Raw genomic sequence first — 7166 nt, forward strand, 5'->3', positions numbered from 1 at the left:
AAGACAAACTGGTAAGATACAGACTGGATGAGTGGTCTGTGAGGTGGGTAGGAAGCTGCCTAGACTGGAGAGGGTCCAAAGGCAGACCATGAAGATGATCAAGGGGCTGGAGAACCTGACCTATGGGGAGAGAATGAAGGAGTTAGATCTTTTTACTGTGGAGAAGAGAAGGCTCAGGAAGGACCTCATCACGGTAACAAGCAGAGATAACTGAACAAATGAAGTAGTTGAAAAAGGATACTCATAGCCATTTTCCCACCTGATTTTAAAGTAAGCAAGAATCCCACCTGTGTGAGGAGCAGCTGAGTGATTCCCCACACACATCGGCATGGGAAGGCAGGAAACTCAATCTGTATTTTGCTTTACAGGTAGCTCCTGCAATTTTTACTATTTGAAGTATCATATTGTCCTATGTTCCTGGGTCTCCAGGGTCCCAAACCTGTTCTTTTTTTATTTTTCTTCTATTTAACAGACAATATTTTCCCCTCCATTTAGCCAGTGGAATAAGGTCTTAAACCACAAGCTCTGTGAAGCTGAATTCATTTGTGTCTGTGGAGGACTCTGAAGCACTGTGGGGAGACATGTCTTAAAACTGTAAAGTATTTTTGCGGTTACAGTCAAACTCTCAGAGGAGTGATATGAAAAGAACGCTAAGCGTGAACAAATCTGCAGTTTGTGAATGATGCAGACAGTTACTGGCTGTGGCAAGCAAGCGCCTGGGTCTGCCTCATCCACACAGCTACAGAAACAGTCACTCAGCACTGATTACAGCTTTTCTCCTCAGCAAAGAGGTGTTCTGCACCCTTTTTAAAATTCAGGAAAGACAGTGGCAGTTTGTTGCTTTGGTGCTGACGTGTTGCTGTGTTGGATTTCACAATGTAACAACATACTGTGAAATGACGAAGTGGAAATTCGTGTGTTTACTTCTCCTCCACCATTTTGTCTCTGAATAAATGTATCTTCCCAGTTTTGCCCATCTCCCTGGGCCACTTTCTACTCAAGGCTTGAAGCAAACTGTCACAGGGCTTCACTGGCTTTACTGGGCTTTGGTCCAGCTTTTTAGCACCAGGTCAAGTACAGCATTGCTGTAGTGCCCAGTATTGGCTTCCAGAGCTAGGACAGGATTTATGTCCAGGTAGTGCCTGGCTTTTCTTCAAAAAAAATAAGACAAGATGCTGAAAGAGAAAAATCTGATACATAGTTTGGTCAACTGTGAGCAAGACCAAAGGCACTAATACTTCACCAACAAACAATGACGCTTTAGCCACTGGGGAGGTAGAAGGCTTCAGGATATTCATCCCAGAGTGCTTTTGCTCAAAAAGAGACTGATATTAAGCATTTAGTTACACTGATCTGCCTGATAACCCCTACGCTGGGGTGCCATCAGTGGGCACTGGGGAATCCGAGGATACACGGCTGCATTCGGGACCATTCCAGCTTGACCAGCAAGGAGGTGGTTAGCATGAAGGAACCCGCCATGTCCACAGCCTTTTTTGTTCACATGGAAAAGGCTCTCTTCCTTACTAAAGCTTTTTGGCACCAGTGAGTATAATTGTGTGTTCCCCAAGCCCTTGGGATAAGGAACTGGAAAGGCTATAGCCCTTGACATGCTTTCACAGGCTCCATATAAAATAACTGAGAAAAGCAAATTTATTGTCATTTGGATCAAATTCCCTATGTAGGGGTCTGAAACATTTTTAGGGCTATATGAATCAAGAATAAGTGATAATGTGATCTGTAAACACTCCCACCCTTACTTAGAGCAGAAATGAGCCTAAGTGGCTCCCTTTAGTGAAATCTGTGTTACTTATCCTACTAGAGGGCTCTCTGTTGCCGGACACAATAGAGTGGCAAATGTAAGGTTAGTACTTACAGATTGGAATGGCTGGAAACTGCCATTGAACTAATGACTCATTTTCTCTAGCTGCAGAACATAGACAGGAACAGCAGGTGTTTGTTGTTTTTTGTTGTTTTTTTTTTCTTTTTGCTTCTGCTGCTGTATCATTTAGGAAGAAATATGTGTTAAAATGAGAAAATAATGAAAAGATAAATTCTTTGGACATGACACAGCTAACTTGTGATAAGATGATGAAAAGCAACCAAAGCATAAAAATGTTCAGTGTAAACAAAGTTTACAGAGCAGTTAAAAAGAGGGAAAGCTTTTCTTTCACAGCCTTTAACTACAGTAAATATCATCACCCACTGTCCTCCCAAAATGATCCTGCTGTTCGCCTTAAAACTGAGAAAGAACCACAGAAATCCTAGATGAGCGAGGGAATAAAAGCAAAGCACAAAAGATTAAGTGACTCATGCAAGATCACTCAGGAAATCTGGCAGAGATGCCGCAGGGTTCCCAAGTTCTGTCCTGTTCACATCAGTGCAGAAGTGTTATATATGTTTGGAAAAGGTCTGGCAAAATATTTTTTATCAGAAAATTACCATTCTTTGCAACTTTTCCCATGATTACAACAGTTTTGCTGAAACTTTGGCTAGAAAAGCTTCTTCAGATCCAAGATGGAAATCCTACTCAAAACCAGAGTATGAGAAAGCAGCTAGCCAGTGTCCCAGAGTCTGACAGCGCCTTAAGGTACAGGAAAATCAGATCAAATCCCTAATTGAATTAATAATCCACTACTCATGAAGGATGAAACAGTGTAAGAGGAGAGTCTAAGACAGCCTGGAGAGTAAGATATTAAGTATAAGTGCAGATTTTCACATCCCAGGTTCTTGAACTGTCACCAGCTAGAGACTGTCCTGAAGGGCTCTCACTGCTGTTTGCTGTAGCTGATCAGTTGGTTGGATTTTTTACGGGTTTGGTTCAATATTGTTCTTTAAATGGGGGGGGTGGGGGGTGGGGGGAATTGTCATCCTGAAATACCATTGAAATTCTTATTTTCAACTTTAAAAAATAATCCCCAGGCAGAGATAGCTGTGTCTTACCTTTTTTTCCCCAGGTGTAGTGTTAATATGCTTAGAGTCATACATGGAAGAAGGTATTTTGGGAGCAAAAAGTGTGTTGTACAAGTTCAACTTGTTAGAAACAAGCCCTGTCAACGCATAGCAAGAATGTCTATGTCTTGCACACTTTGGACAGCCCATTTTGTAGATGTACTTGCTGTATACAGCTTCTGACTACTCAGCCCTCAGCAAAGAGTGCCTGTGCATCTTCACTGCTCCTGCAGAAAGCTTGGCAGAGCCAAAAGCTTGGAGAAATTTCCCTTCCTCTCAAATGTGCTTCTGGGTCATGGTGGTTTATACTGTTTCCAATCTCTAGATGGTAATTTCTTTTCCTAGGTGGAAAAACTTCTGTGCTTAAATCGACAGTTGTTGCTGTTGTGGTTGCTGTTACCTTTTGTTTATGAGCTGGGGTGCCAAAGTTCCAACCTCATTTCTCTCATGCATTTTCCACATCATTACCTGTTTAAATTTCCTGTGCTTGGATGGCTGTTATTTCTCACTATCAATTCCCTCCAAGGTGGCTGTGTTAAAATGCAGAAACTGTTATACAATCAGAATAGGAAAAGGACCAGATGGCATCAATAACTGCTAATATACCCCCTTGTTTATGCTCCAGCATGTGTCTGATAGATGGGGTAAGTGTTAGCCACTGGTATTCTCCTTCTGTCATCGTCTGTTGAGTTTGTTTTTCAATTAACCATATGCTACCAAGGAAACCTTGAAAGTGTGAGGACATTTCACATGATCCCCCAAAATACATCTGAAATGCACCTAAGAAATTGAAAGATTTTTAAAACATAACCCCTTTTCATTGTAAAAAAGAAATATGTCCCATGAAAAGAAGCTGAACTAGCTTCTCTCCCGAGTTTCTCCTGCTTCTTCCCCAACAGTTTTCTAACAAAGAGCAGTAAGTCCACCTATTTACTGGTCCCTCAGTTGTACAGTCTCTAAATCTGTGGTTATGGTATGCATGTCTTTTATCCAGACACCAGAAGAATTATCTCTATGACCAAAGAATAATTGGAGTCACTTTCATTGTTCAATCTTCTAAGATATTTAAGCTCTTAGATGTTTGTGAAAGCAATGCAGGATGCAGACTGTCACACTCTGACTCTGTGCAGTCAATGAAGAGAAGCAGTCACATCCCTGAAGTCTGAGATCTGTAGTACATTACCAAATATGCTATCCTAGTTATGCATCTCCACCATTCATGCAGTCAGCTTCCATCTGGCAGCCTTAGGTAGCAGGTTGCTGGACTTGCCCTGTGGTCTCATCACTGGATAGTCCTGAATGAACTGAGAATTAAATGCACCATGTACTCAAAGCAGAGGGGTGACAGTCATGGTAGAGAGATTATTTCTGCAGTTTTTGACTACAGGTAATTCTTAGAGGGAATGGGCATCTTGTCATGGCAAAGGGCAAATCAATTTTATCCAGGTTTTACTGATATTAGTTCGAATCTAACAAAAGAATTGGGACAGCCTGGTTTTAGTAGGCTTAATGGGGATCTGAAAGTATGTGTTATTTGCATTCCCATGCGCCTTTTAGGGCACGGTTCCTATTTCTTAGCTTCCCCAAACTTCCCTAAATAAATTTGGTACCCAGCGATGTAACCATTGACATCTGAGCAAGTTTCTTGTGTTCCTATTATAGTTAACAGAAAACAAGTCCACAGAGTCAATGAAGCATAGGGTGAGTCATTTAACCAAACGTAGGTATCTACTTTAGGAGGACATGAATCACATCCTATGCTTCATTGATTATCTAGGAACTCAAGGGCAACTTGTAAAGATGATGATGCCACTTTACATTGTCTCATATGGTCTGAATTAGTGTGCTTTGACTCCCACTTTTGTTTCTTGACTTGTGAAAGAGAGAACATACAATCAGCCACCCAGTTTGTGTGAGATGAAGATAATGAGTTCATGTTTGTAGAGTGCTAAGGAAATATTAAAACCAACAAGCTGTGCCTTAATGATATAGTCTTAACCCATAATGATGAAGACATACTGTTTACATACAGACAGCCAGAGAGCCATAAGCTCTGATTATGTTAGCAGCCCTTCAGGGTCTCTATATGGTTTTCAACATTAGATATTTTGCAAACAGGAATGTTAGGGCAGATATGTTGGAAAACTTGCCTAGAGTAAAGCAGAAGGTTAGCAGATGATAGGGATAGTGAATTTTTGCATATAGCTCCTGTGAAAACTGCTAATTGTCAGCTAGAATGTAACTCTGCTGTGAGCAACCTGCAATTCCCTCATTTACTCCTGAGGGCAAACAGCCAATTTTTATGTCTCATTTTATGTGTTGGCTACTGAATGTCTAAGAAATGCCTTCAAATCTGTTGTGGTTTAACCCAGCAGGCAGCTAAACACCATACAGCCCTATGCTCACTACCCCCCGCAGTGGGACGGGGCAGAGAATCAGGAAAAAGTAAAATTGCTGCTTTGAGATAAAGACAGTTTAATAGGACAGAAAGGGAAGGGAAATCATTATTGTTATTATTAATAGTAATAACAGTAATAAAAGATTATACAAAATAAGTGATCTACAATGCAATTGCTCACCACCCACCAACCGATGCCCAGCCAGTTCCCAAGCAGTGGTCACCGCCCCCTGGCCAACTCCCCCCAGCTTATATGCTGAGCATGACGTCATATGGTATGGAATATCCCTTTGCCAGGTTTGGGTGAGCTGTCCTGGCTGTGCCCCCTCCCAGCTTCTCGTTGGCAGGGCGTGAGAAGCTGAAAACTGCTTGACTAGTGCAAGCACTGCTCAGCAGCAGCTAAAACATCAGTGTGTTACCAACATTGTTCTCATACTAAATCCAAAACGCGGCACTGTACCAGTTACTATCAAGAAAATTAACTCTACCCCAGTCAAAACCAGGACAGTATCCATCCCTTATTCTATGCCATCTACACGATGCCCAAATCCCACCCTTTCCAGTACATTCCAATTAATCACCACCACTTTTCCTGCTTTTTCATATAGAGATACAGATATCATTCCCTTAGTCTATAAGCCATCCCTATAAAATGTTTGTTGACTTAATTTAGTCCATGACTTTGGGCTCCATCTCTTATAACGGTCCTTCAGGGCAGGTCTGTGGTGTTGGGTGGTTTCATTATTGCTGTGCTTGTCCAGTTCTATCATGGCTCAGTTTTGTCAAAGTTGATTCTACTTTAATCTAGGTGTTTCTTAGTGTGATACCATTGGTATGGCATACAGCCACCGCAGAAGTGATGGCATGCAGTATTATATAGCAATTAACATCATACCATTCAGTTCATTGGCTATTCTCACACAAAATCAAATCCCCTTGAGGCACACATCGGACTTCCCCATCCTCCCTCATCACCCACCAAGTGCACCCAGGTCCTTGAGCAGAAGCAATCCCATAGAAGTGTTTGTCTTCGCCTGAGGCAGGAATATCTCAGACAGTATTCCCCAGCATGTATTTTACATGCACTGCAGGGATATTTTTCCCCTTCTGTAGTATGTAAAAGTTCTGACTAGGCAGGGCCAGCTCGATTGGCAGATCCCCTCATGTTGACTAACCACGTGGCTTTTGCTACATGCATATCCCAATGTTTGAACATCCCAGCACCCATTGCTCTCAGTGTAGTCTTTAACAGTCCGTTGTACTGTTCGATTTTCCCAGAGGCTGGTGCCTGACAGGGGGTGTGATACACCCACTCAATGTGACACTCTTTGGCCCAGGTCCCTTCGATAGCTCAGCTGGTGGAGCGGAGGTCCATACTTTCAGGGGTCATTTCTGTAGTTGGTCACTAGAGGAGAGTCATTGTACCTGCATGGCATCACAGCCACAAGGAGGAGCAGGGTGTTCTCTCATAACTGTACTTTCACAACCAGGTTCTCTACCCGGGCAGCAATATCTTGCCACAATGTGGCAGCCCAGATGGGTTTGCCTCTGCGCTGCCAGTTGCTCTTCTTCCACTGATGTAACCAGCCCCACAGGGCATTTGCCACCATCCAGGAGTCAGTAGAGAGATAGAGCACTGGCCACTTTTCCCATTCAGCGATGTCTAAGGCCAGCTGGGTGGCCTTTACCTCTGCAAACTTGCTTGATTCACCTTCTCCTTTAGCAGTTTCTGCGACTTGCTGTATAGGGCTCCAATCAGCAGCCTTCCATCTCCGGTGCTTTCCCACAAGGCAACAGGACCCATCAGTGAACAGGGCAT

The 7166-nt window shown here is 42.7% G+C and overlaps 1 non-coding gene across 1 annotated transcript; it reads left to right on the forward strand.

Moving 5' to 3' along the window:
• Positions 1-6714: 6714 nt before the first annotated feature.
• On the forward strand, positions 6715-6876 carry LOC142054071 (small nucleolar RNA U3). Its single transcript, XR_012659417.1, has one exon. It is a non-coding gene; the product is annotated as a small nucleolar RNA U3 (small nucleolar RNA).
• Positions 6877-7166: the final 290 nt, after the last annotated feature.

The sequence above is a fragment of the Phalacrocorax aristotelis genome, chromosome 2 (genome assembly GCF_949628215.1).
Source record: "Phalacrocorax aristotelis chromosome 2, bGulAri2.1, whole genome shotgun sequence".
In the NCBI taxonomy this organism is placed as follows: Eukaryota; Metazoa; Chordata; class Aves; order Suliformes; family Phalacrocoracidae; genus Phalacrocorax; species Phalacrocorax aristotelis.